The following is an 11811-nucleotide window of genomic DNA, read 5'->3' as shown; positions in this document are numbered from 1 at the left end:
ACCACTCTCTATCATCTCTGAAAGGTCTTGGTGAACATGAGATGTGCCTGAAGACTGGTGCATAACCAGTGTCACTCTGGTCTTCAAAAAGGGCAAGAAGGAGGATCCAGGAAACTACAAGTCAGTCAGCCTCACCTCTGTCCCTAGAAAGGTGATTGAACAGCTCATTCTGGGTACCCTCTCCAAGCAATTAGAAGAGAAGGTTGTCAGGAGTAGTCAGTGTGGGTTCACCAAGGGGAGATCATGCTTCACCAATCTGGTATCCTTCTAGATGTCATTACTGGCTGGATGACAGAGCACTGGAACAGGCTGCCCAGAGAGGTTGTGGAGTCTCCCATGGAGATATTCAAGACCCATCTGACACTTACTTATACGACCTATTGTAGGGTACCTGTTTTAGAAGGGGGGTTGGATGTAATGATCTCTCGAAGTCCCTTCCAACTACTGCAAATCTGCAAATCTGTGATTCTGTGAAAACATCACAGTGTTCAGGAAACACCATTCATCATTAGCTTACTGCAGCATCTGATGCATGGACTCAGACGTGAACAACCTAAATCGTTTATTACAAGTTCTCACATCACTTATATACTTTCACAAGTTTTCTTTTTCTAGCTTTCCCATCCTCCCCTACAACTTTCCCAGCCCTTTACATGTCCACAGAGCATTCTACAAACACTTTTCAACCATTCATGCAGGCGCTTATCCAGTCAGAGCTGTGAGACATTCTTTCTTCTTCTAGTGGTGTCCTTGGTTCTCATTGTGTTTATCTTGCTCCAGAGCTGCTGCTCTGAACAGTTTTTCTTGTATTCCCACAGCTTACCGTCAAAGAAGCAGTCACCACTTTTCAAGAGTTCATATTTTTAATATTCTTATTCTCCATCCAGAACTCATCTTCTTTGATTTTCTCTGCTTGCTGTGCCCATGAGGACATTTGAACATAACCTGCAAGATGAAATATAAGAGAAATTAAGGATTAAGATGTTACATCAGAAGTTATCTGTGTTGCAAAACGGAGAAGGTGCCAAACGTAGAGCTTGTTCAAGCCTTCCTCTCTGTTTCTTTCATGCATGGATGTCCTAAAGATATGGTTTCTGTTGTCAAGAGGAGGATATTGACTCTGCATGTTAAGGATTAGGATTTCATCCTAAATGTTACAGTTCTTTGGTATAAAGAACTATTCTTATTACCTTTTCAAATACGTAATTATCAAACTTGTCTGTTCACATGTTTCAAATAAGAAATCTCTACCTTTCTCTACTGGCTGAAATTATTTTTGGCACACCTGCCTCTTCCTGAAGAACAGAGAGCTTAGAAAAGCTTTACCCACACAAACTAAACTTGGCACAGAGAAGATCATGCAGGGAGCAGGTATGGTAGTGAAGGCTTTTGTTTTAAATATTGATTTAGAAACTTGTGTCCATTATTCAAATTGGCTCTGCAAATAAGCTTTGCAGCAAGTGTTGTCTGATTGAAGCTTGGCACCAAGTAGCTTGGCTTTTGTGCTGAAGACCAAGCCTTCCTGCTGAGTGCCCGAAGGCAGGGAGAGTGTTTGCTGGTCTGAGGAGGTGGTGGAGGCGTGTTAAAATGACAGATATGCAACATACATTAAACTTCCTCCATATCTGGCTTTGCCAAAGTAGATTTCATAGGCAGCTGCCATCGCATGAATTAATGTCCAGATGCTGACTCACCAGGGAGCACATGCAGCTGCTGATACATAATATTTTGCTATTCTCTCCCTATTGCTCTGCTTCCTCCAGAACTCAGCAGTGGCTGCTGACAGTTCCTCCAGACAGACAGTGACAGCTAGCAAACAAAACACTCAGGACACAAACCTGTAAAAAAATGTTTTGTGAAGAAGACTGTTGCTGCACACGTGGCATGATTACCTTATACACACATATAAATATGAATAAAAAATAAAGTTGCACCACTTGATAAAACTGGTACTTTTCATTAAATCATTTGCAAACACACTCATGACATTGTATACTGCCTTACATCCTCCTCATCCATTTCTTTCACCTTGATAATTGCTGACTGCATTGGTAATGTCTCTTTTTTATCTCTGCACATGACTGTACCTGAAATCCCCATCTATCTGCAATAGTAAAGTTGGATAACTGGTAGTGATGTAAAGGAAGTCAAAGTTACTGGAAGAAGTAACAACACATCCTGTGTCACTACAGTTGGCACAGCCAACTCTTGATCAAGTTTCCATTGCATCTCAACAAAATGAAAGTGAGTGCAAAAGGGGAAAAGACCCATAAACATGCATTGGACAGTCACCACCTTTACCTCTTGTGTGACCAGTGACCAGTCCAGTACACAAGATTGATAATGTTTCTAACTAACCAGAAGGCCCTCTGCTTGAAGAACTTCGCAGTTCAGCACAAAAAACACATGCACAAAGCTTTTCCTTGCAGGCCATTACTTATTTAGTGTCAGCCAACAGCTGGCCAACAGCATGATCATAACATGTCAGAAGGAGAGCTGAAGTGCACGAGGTCTGGTGGCTTGTATGCAATGGCCCTCCATCAGTGAAGGACACAAGAATTTTCAGCTGTCTTTGAATTAGGAAAAAGATTTTAAAAAGCCACACATTTCTTAGCGGAATAGAGGCTGAGTTAACAAAAATAATTATCTGCTCTGCCTTCAAATAGGTTTCTCACACCAGGTACTGAAAATTCAATGGAGAGCTTTCCATTAATACAGTCAGTGCTCATTCAAGACATTTTTTCCTTAAAGAAAGATTTCTCATAATTAAAGAATAGCTTGCTTTGTCTTATTTCTATTTTCAGACCGAGTGTTGGGAATAGTAGGTTTAAAGGCAGTAGGCATTTAGTGAAGTTCCAAATGACACCTCCACATGAAGGTTTTTCTTCTTTTGTATATTCATTTTTCCACTCAGAATCAGTAGTTTGTACTCAAAGTTTAATAAATCTACCAGTTTTCAGCATCTGGAGAAATAATAGTCCAAAATACATTGTATGCTTCGCATATTGTTTAGCTCTGCTGTGGTCATTTGATTCCTGAGGAATGAACACATTCTGTGTGTGTAGAACAAACTCTTCACCCTAAGAATGTGATCTAGCAAACACCAGCTGTCTAGGGTTTTAGCCAATAGAGCAGGAGAAAAAAAATATAAAGAGAAAGCTAGAAAGCTGTATTTACAGCTGCATTAGCACTTAATACCATGAATTTCTTTCAGATTCAGAAAAAAGTGATCTTTCAGAGTAGCAAACTTGGGCTATAAATGCAAAACAAAGCCTGATTATGAAAGCTCAGATATAAAACAGGTTTTATTCTTACAATGCTTGTCAAGCCCTGGAACTGTAAAGCTCTTTGGTTGCCTTGCTTTTCCAAGCAGACAATAAATCTGCTTGCTTTGTGTGGTTTGATGTGACAGCATGGCTCGTGTCATTCTTTTAAGCAGTGAAGATATGCCTGAGATCACAAGCTTGTGTCACAGATAAAGGGGCTCTCTTTTGCATTGCATTGTTGTTTATTTTGTGGGTTTTTTTTTTTTTTTTTTTCCCACAGCACTGCTGAGGGTATTGAAATGCTCCTGGCTCATGCACACACATATGGTCACCCATTGATTGTAGATCCAGTCACAGCAAATGACATTATATGCCCTCCTCTCTACTTAATTAATGAAATCCCCTTGAGCTGCAAGGATTTCCATATCGAAGTGGGTGGTTCATGCATAAGTGTAATGGCTAGAGCTGAAGCAATCCTTTTAAAAGCAGAGGCATAAGGCCAAAGGCCATTTCCTACAATTAAACTAGATAATTTAAAATGAAGTTTGATCAGGTGGGTCAGTGAAGTCACAGAGGTGGGCTTTGCAGTCTGAATTACTCTGTAAGAAAAGACGTGAGGATTTTACATCTCTTCTGTCTGTGGAGAGAGGTCTGACAGCTGGAAAAGGGTGGTGGACACTCTTCCTTGGAACAGCTTTTTGGCAGTGTATAAAGGTCAACGATTCCAGCATGCCCTCCAGAGTCAAAAAGCTTGATTCTGACTTGGTTGCAAGGGTGCAATCCTGCTTTATCTTCTGCCTCTTATCTGCCTTGGTGACCTATATGTAGACTGTTACATGTACATGAACAGTGCTCAGAGCAAAGGACCACTGTGCTTGTGTGATACCTGTAAATGCTGTTTTGGTGTAAGCATGGATATTATTCAAACTCTTCAGTCAGAGTTCATTGACTTTCATCCAAAACTGAGGGGAGGGGAAATGAAACTGGAGCACTCGCTGTGCACACGTCCCAGAGAACAGCTTTGTATGAGCTGGCACACTTCAAGTCTTTCATTTGATCCATGGTGTCTGTGCTTCTGCTCCTCTTCCCTGCCTTTACATTTATCTCAAGAGGCAGATATGCTAAAGTTTATCTCACCTAGTGCTACATATCCATAAGTCCTTCCTCTATCCACAATCCAAGCATACCAGTCATCTAAACCCTTGGGCATTCTAAGGATTTCCACAGCAGATATTATTCCAGTGGCAAAGTATGAGCCTGTATTTGTTCTCAGATTGTTTGTAAGCCCAGCTAAACACATGCAGAGAAGGAAACTTCCCACTTTCCCTTTTACACCATAGGTCACAGGGCTAACTCAAATGCCAATATCTCTCCAACATGAGAATATTTTAATTCACTTCTCTTAGAATCATAGAATGGCTTGGTTGGAAGGGACCTCAAAGATCACCTAGTTTCAACCATTCCAAGCCCCTGCAGTGGGAAGGGTTGATGATCAGTAGATCAGGTTGCCCAAGGTCTTATCCCCATCAATATCTCAAGATTCATCACTCCACTACATTTTTGACAGGGATATTTAAGTCTCTTTCTGAGAATGCTTGGCTTTGCATGGAAAAAAAGAAGAAAGGGAAGAGAAAGTCCGATAAACTTTAATGACAATATTTACCTTAACAGAGAAATGTTTTCCCTGTATCATTTCTCCTCTTTTTTTTCCAGCCCATGAGCTTCAAGAAGCATATCTTTATTTCTTCAATTTTCATATTTGAGTGGAGAGAGATTGGTCTTCCCATTAATGTGCAAACCTACAATGACATTTATGGCAATGGCTGAGCCATGATCAACTTTGCTGAAAGACACTGGGTGGAGACAGACATGCTGCCTAGTTCCCTATGGTCAGCTGGCACATATAATCACACTGCAAACAAACTATGAGCGCTGTGTCAGTACACGCTGTGTTCATTTGCTGTAAATCATTTTCCAGCAGCTCTAATTCTCATTTTGTCTTTGTGAAATGTCCAGTATGCAGTTTGAGGTCAACAGTGATAAGAGAAGTTGAAAATAATTGGAGGTTAAATATCTTCTGAGAACCTGTATTTTCATTTCAGCTGTTGCTGTGCACATGTAGCTGCCCGCAGAACAGAGTGTGAGATCTAGGATGACACATTCATTTTGTACTGCAACCAGTTTTCTGACAAGCTAAATGATAATGTAAATTCAGGCTGTGCTCAACTGTCTCTGCAGCTCTCCCGTATTAATTGCATCACATGTTTCTTCAGATTAGAGAATCTGAGTGTGTTGCAAACAAACAAAGTTGCAAACAAAAGCACAGTATCATGGTGCAAAGAGAACTATGGAGATCAAGGGTCAAGATTTGTAACAGCAAGGAAAATTAAACTACTCAACTGATACAAATTCTTACATTAAAGAAGACAAAATAACCCTCAGTGAAAAAAGCAATGGGATATTGCCAAGCAGCTGCACCCTATGTCAATGGAGGAGATTTTTAAAATGTATACTTGTTCTAATTTCTGCCCTTAAAATCATCTCAGTATTCAGTTAATGAGGCACTGTGAGTAATTTCTAGTCCAGAGCTGTGCTGTAGTACTCATTGCACAATGTTTAAATGTGGAAGGACACTATAAAACCAAGCTTTAAGTACTGTCTGATCCGTAGTAAGGAGAACATGAGCCATATGCTTTCTAATGTAATGCAGAAGTGTATTCTTGCACCACTTAGCTAACTTCAAAGGCAACTTCAAGCCAGCAAACTAGTGGTGAATGAAACAGCAAAGCTACAAGACAATCAGGACTGCAGGCATTCTTTTTATAAGAGAGAACTTTGATTAGAGAAAATGTGTAGATGTCTTATGTTATTCAGGATGAAGGAAATAACACAGTTATTTGGGAATCTGAGTGTTTTGGTGTATGGAGATGACGGAGAGTAATTACACAGTTACGACAGGTTTGACAAAATCAACAGTGGGTTGTATTCATTTTATCTTTTAGTGCATAAAGATAGAATTTGGAAGAAAATCAATTAATTATCCATTTTAGAACTCCTTCATAATATTAAGTAGTTTTTTCTCTGATTTTTAAAAACAGATTTTCAGAATAATGTCATATAACTTGATGTTTGTAATATCCTGATTTGCATATGGCTATTATAGCCACAGTAACCAAAAATAAATGACACAGAAAATAAATGTTCTTGTCAGTGAGTTGGAATTAGTTTATAGAGAGAATATAGAGAGCCCAGAATAAGGTAGTGAGAAAGATTTAAAATTTAGAAGACCTCAGAAACAGGAAAAAGGAGGCCAAACTCCACTTCTTGGAAAGCCAGATCTCACAGTCCTTATTCAGACCTCACTCATCCAAGGTAACCAGCTAACAGCAGTAAGAGTTTTCACTAGGAACCTGGCTTAAGAAACTGAGAAAAGGAGTACATTGGACTGGGATGCAGTTTAATCTGTCCTCAAGGAAATACTTGCTGGATCTTTCCTGGGATGTAGGGATGGAAAATTGCTAGATGATGCATGTGTTAGTCAAAGAACTGATGACACTGCATGAAACGTGAGGTATTTTGCAATACACTGTGTATCTTGACTCGAGTTCTGGATCTTTCATGAATTACATACCTCCTGGTCTTTTCCACTAGTTAAATTTCAAGTCCAAGGTATGGCATGTTTAAAAAGACTTCCTTGTTTGTGAAAGTACAGTTGTGCAGCCTGTAGAAAATATTTACAGAAACTCTTCTCTCATCTTAAAGCAAAAAGAGATCACTACCAAGCATCGCTTGCAAATCAGAGCCCTCGTGGTTATTGCACCACCCCTCCCCACACTCTGCTTTTCTTTAGGATGCTGACAAGTCTCAAAACTGTGCAGCTCAGTGCTTTGTCCTGGTAAAGGGACTGAAATAATGGCTTTGTACCAATGGTTGCCTTGCACAATTCTAGTGATGAAAAGCAGCTGTATACTGACTTAATCAACCAGTTAAATGGTGTTTATGACTGTTTCAGCTTTCTGGGACAGCACAAAGTAGATGGACTGAACCAAAGGAGAGGCCCAGAGTTGCCAGTTCAAGGTTAAGGCGGCGGACTGCTTTATCTCCATCTCTTTCCATACTGATATGTAAGGCAAAATCTGGTGTAAACTGGGTAGGGGAATACAGCATCTGGTACGGCGTGACACTGTCTGCCACACTCAGCTCTGCCTTCACCAGCCAGAACAGTTCAGTCAACAGAAGTTACTTTAGAGCTTTTCCTCGGAGTGAGATTTATTCTTGGCATCCAAACTGAGTGCTCTCAATGCAGGAAGACTTGTACGATTTCCAAGATTTCTGCTGGCTGACTTTACAGTTGGCTGGAGGAAGTTTCTATTCAGCTTATATGGTTTTCACCATCATGTAGTTAGCTCCCTTCAAAATAACAGCTTGCCTTCTTGACAGGAATGAATAAACTGGCAAGGCAATTCCTTCTTTGTTAATCTCTAACTGGCTTCCAGTAACACTAGTAAATGTACCATCTTGAACTCCTTTTAGGACTCTTTGGCCAATTTGTCCCACATCATAACAGGCCCCACACTGAGAGATGTCTAGGGCACTTCAGAGGGCAGGTGGTCCCAATGACAGCAGACATGAGCCCCTACCAGGTATTTTATTCTCTGTGTTAACCATTTCCCAATAATCCACTCCATACATGTCTAGATGGAAGACAGAGCACATGAAAGATCTTTACATAAGACAGATCCATACTTAGGTAAATACCATAAATCTTTCTAATTCTTAGGAATTTGATAAAGGGAAGAAAACCTGTGCGCTCATTTACTCCCAAACATGTAAAGGATGCACTTGGTTTTGTGCCGTGATAATAAAGGTAATTTTCATCCTCTGTAACAAAGATCTTTGATGTAAAAAGAGAAGAAAAAAAAAAAGTTTTAGGTAGATTGGACTATTTTATTATTATTATTATTTTATTATAAGCTTTTCTGAGTTACAAAATAGTTTCTGCTAGCTTTTATACTGACAATCTGTCAGATTATCTGTGCCATATAATTGATTGATATTTTACTTCTCCATTCTCTCCGTTCTCTGGTATCTCAAGTTCCCCAAAACCAAATTGGTTAGCCTGAATTGGAGCTTGTATTCTCAGGCATAATAAAGGTCTGCAATATGAATACTGTACTGAAAAAACACATTGTACATAACAAATATTATCCAAATGTCTTTTGAGTTTGAACACATTCATACTACTATGTAATCTGGTTCTGATGTTTCTTCTTAAGCTCAAAAGACTGCATACATCTTGGAAATACTCTCTTATGTTTCATTTTTTAGCTGACACTATGAAGAAGAAAAGCTTGTGTGTGGCATCTGTTGAAGATTATAGTAAAAAATATATTTCAGAGTATTGGAATTAACAGGGTTTGTAACTAAAACAGCTAAATTAATCTAGCTCTTCTTAGACTGAGTTTAAATGAACTCAGATAGGAAAAAAGAAGAGACCACAAAGAAAATGACGTGAAGAGCCCTACTGAAAGAAGAACTTTTGGAAGAGAAATTAATGAATTAAAAGCAAGGCAAAACAAAAGAAAACTGAGAGTGAGATAAAAGCTCTGGAATGGGCCTGAGCAAATCCTTGTTAGTAGTGAAAGAAGATTAATTTTGGTGAGCTTTGTTTTATGGGAGATTTGTCTCTTCGGGGTTGAAAGAATTATATTTTTCCATCATATAATAACATATAGTAGCAATTCACATTCACAGTGTTAGAACAAGACCTGCAGCATGTTTCATTGTTTTTTTGGGGTTCCAGTCTTTCATTCTTCACAAAAATTTTAAAATGCAATTTTTATCTACTTATTATTTAACACTGTATTAACAGCTGAAGATGTTTAGGTAGATATAAGAGATAACACTACAGATAATGTTATTTTTACTGAGGACTTGTTAGAGAAAAGACCCTGGACAACTATGTCCTGAGACATGGACCTGAAAGTAAGTACAAACTCTATGTGTCTTCGGGACCTCTGAAATGGAGACAGAGAAGGCAGATACTGGAAACAAAACTACTGTAAAGTGCCAAGGAACAACAATTATCCAAAAGAGTTTTGAACTGAAGGTTAAGCAAACGTATTTCTGCTTACTCTTTCCCATTGCTAAATCTTTCTGTACAAGTTGCTCAGATAGAAAACAGTCTTTGGTACTGACTCTCTCATTCCCCACAAATAACAGCGCTAACCAAGTTTTAATTTGGTTCTTTTTTTTAAAAAAATAAAATTCTTTGAAAAAGTTTCAGGGCTTTCTAAAGTGCTGCATGTTTTGAAACCTTGTGGCCTAAACAGTATTGATTGTGGAGCTCAGCAAACATTTTGTTCATTTGTAAGGCTTGGCATTCAAATCATCAGTAACAAAGCTGATACAGTGCTAATAATATGTGAATGCTGTTTGCTCTGTAAAGCTCTGTATAGACTCCAATAATGAGTCCAGGGATACAGGACAGTCTATTACTGTGAAGTAATTGTTTGTTGCCCACTGAGCCAGCTGCATTAAATTTCCATCTTGGAGTGTTCAGAATGCCAAGGCATTAACAAATCTCAGCCTTTTGTTTAGGTTTGACATGTTAGATGCCAACACTTATTTATTTATTTATTTTTTCCTTACATTATGCTAAAGTTTCCTGATGTAAAAAGGAAATTCACGTTCAGATAGAGAAGAAGGTACTTTAGAAAAAGAGTGATTAGAAGAAAGAGTTTTTGAGGATGAATTCCTTGTCTTTTAAAATGTTCTTGGAGATACCAACTGTTCTGCTCACAGGTTATTAATGTCTTGAAAACCTGATGTCTGATTCTGATCAAATTGAAACAGAAGAAAGATGTACAGTAATGTCAAAAGAAGCTAAATGAACCAGCAAATACTTTATGAAAAACTTCTATATTTGTTTTTATTATGTGCATGAATACATATATACGGGAGCATATGTACCCATGTGTAATTTTATTTGAGTTCATATCACATGAAATCACTTCTCCCGAGACCACCTTGGGTTGCGGGAGAATGGGCTTAGCAAACCAGCTGCAGCTCAAAGGATAAAGAGATATTGGTCTCCTGAGACCTAGTCCATTGCTTTGGACAGAAGTCATAGTGTCCCAACTTGCTGTTATGGCCTGCCCCGTAGAATTACAGCTGCTGACTTAATTCTAGAGATGACAATTAATTCCATAGGCAACAATTACTCTGCAGCACTGGGAGTCACCCCGGTGTTAGCAGTGCCTCCTGTGCAGGCAACATTTTTCACTGGTTCCCTCTGGGTTTTGTGGTTGCATCGAGGAGGATGTGCCAAGTGCTGTTCTGCCCTTCTAAGGATCCTGTACATGCTTCACAGTAGGTTCTGTGAATGTGGTTTATTTACATCCTGCTTCCACTCAACAGAGCTTGTCACTAGAAAAGGCAAGTAGCTCCCACATGAAAAAATGTTCCAACAGATTTGAAAGAAGGAAGGAAGCTCAGGTCTTTGAAAATCTTGTACCTAATGTCCTGAGAAATCAAGTGTCTTGTTTTGCTACTGCTTGGAGCTAAGGAATCAAAGCAATAAGTGGTTGAACCTTGCTGCAACTCCAGAGAAAGCGTGGGAAAAAGGCAGAGAGGATCAGAAGGCGGCTGACTGAGGTTTAAGGACAGAAGATCATACCTGTGAAAAGTATATCAGAGTACAATAGTCTGTAAATGCCTCACTCTTAAATCTCTATCTTTTGGAGCTTAATCCAAGCATTTCCTGCAGCAGGATGGAGTGTTCAAAAGCTCATCTCAGCTTCAGACCTGAACTGGCCTGAGTGCAGCTATCTCTCCAGGGTCAGCACATCTCAGAGCCAGCCATACAGAAATCCTAGGATGAGGTAATCTTGTCCCTCTCACACTTCATAATGCCTTTCATGAACCTGTCTATTTGGGAATTCAAAATCCAGTTTTATTAACCCAGAACCTTGTTGTGAAGGTCAGTATTTTAAGAAATGATTATTGAAATGGAGCACACCCTATGCTTTCCTTATAAAACACATTTGAACCCAACAGAAGATAAGAAGAGCAATTGTAAAACTGCTTGGATGGTAGATACAGCGAAAAAGAATGTACTGCAAGTGTCAGGCAGTTATTTGCTCCAAGGAGAAACCAGGAAATGGGAGGCAAGCTGTGGTCCCTATTATAATGCAGACCCACCAGCCTCCCTGCCCTGGGGAGTTGCTTGGCAGATGTCTTATGTGAAAGAGAAAGCTGAACAGCACAAATTTTCATTTGCAGGACTTCATAGAATGGGTGGTTATGTTTGTTTTCCTTCATTTCCAAGTGAAATAAAATTAGGAAGCATTTATATACTGCTCTCCTTATTTAGAGTCAAGTATTGCTGATAACAGTTTATATTGCTACTAGAAAACAATTTTGTCATATACAAATTTGAAAAAAATATATATGAAAAAATATATTTCATATATGTATATGCAATGAGAAAATGCTGACCAGTTTACATGCAAGATCTTCAAAACAGATCTTTTCTGTAAGAATT

General features: G+C 39.0%; 1 long non-coding RNA gene across 1 annotated transcript; it reads right to left on the bottom strand.

Annotated features, from left to right (window-relative positions):
• Positions 1 to 545: 545 nt before the first annotated feature.
• LOC146545199 (uncharacterized) lies at positions 546 to 5244 on the bottom strand. Its single transcript, XR_014881177.1, has 2 exons — positions 4930 to 5244; positions 546 to 945 (listed from the first exon to the last, which is right to left on the bottom strand). It is a non-coding gene; the product is annotated as an uncharacterized LOC146545199 (long non-coding RNA).
• Between the last annotated feature and the right edge of the window lie 6567 nt (positions 5245 to 11811).

This window comes from Meleagris gallopavo, chromosome 1 (genome assembly GCF_905368555.1).
Source record: "Meleagris gallopavo chromosome 1, MGAL_WU_HG_1.1, whole genome shotgun sequence".
Taxonomy (NCBI): domain Eukaryota; kingdom Metazoa; phylum Chordata; class Aves; order Galliformes; family Phasianidae; genus Meleagris; species Meleagris gallopavo.
The sequence above is the reverse complement of the archived record's forward strand: the minus strand, read 5'-3'. Positions and strand labels throughout refer to the sequence as shown.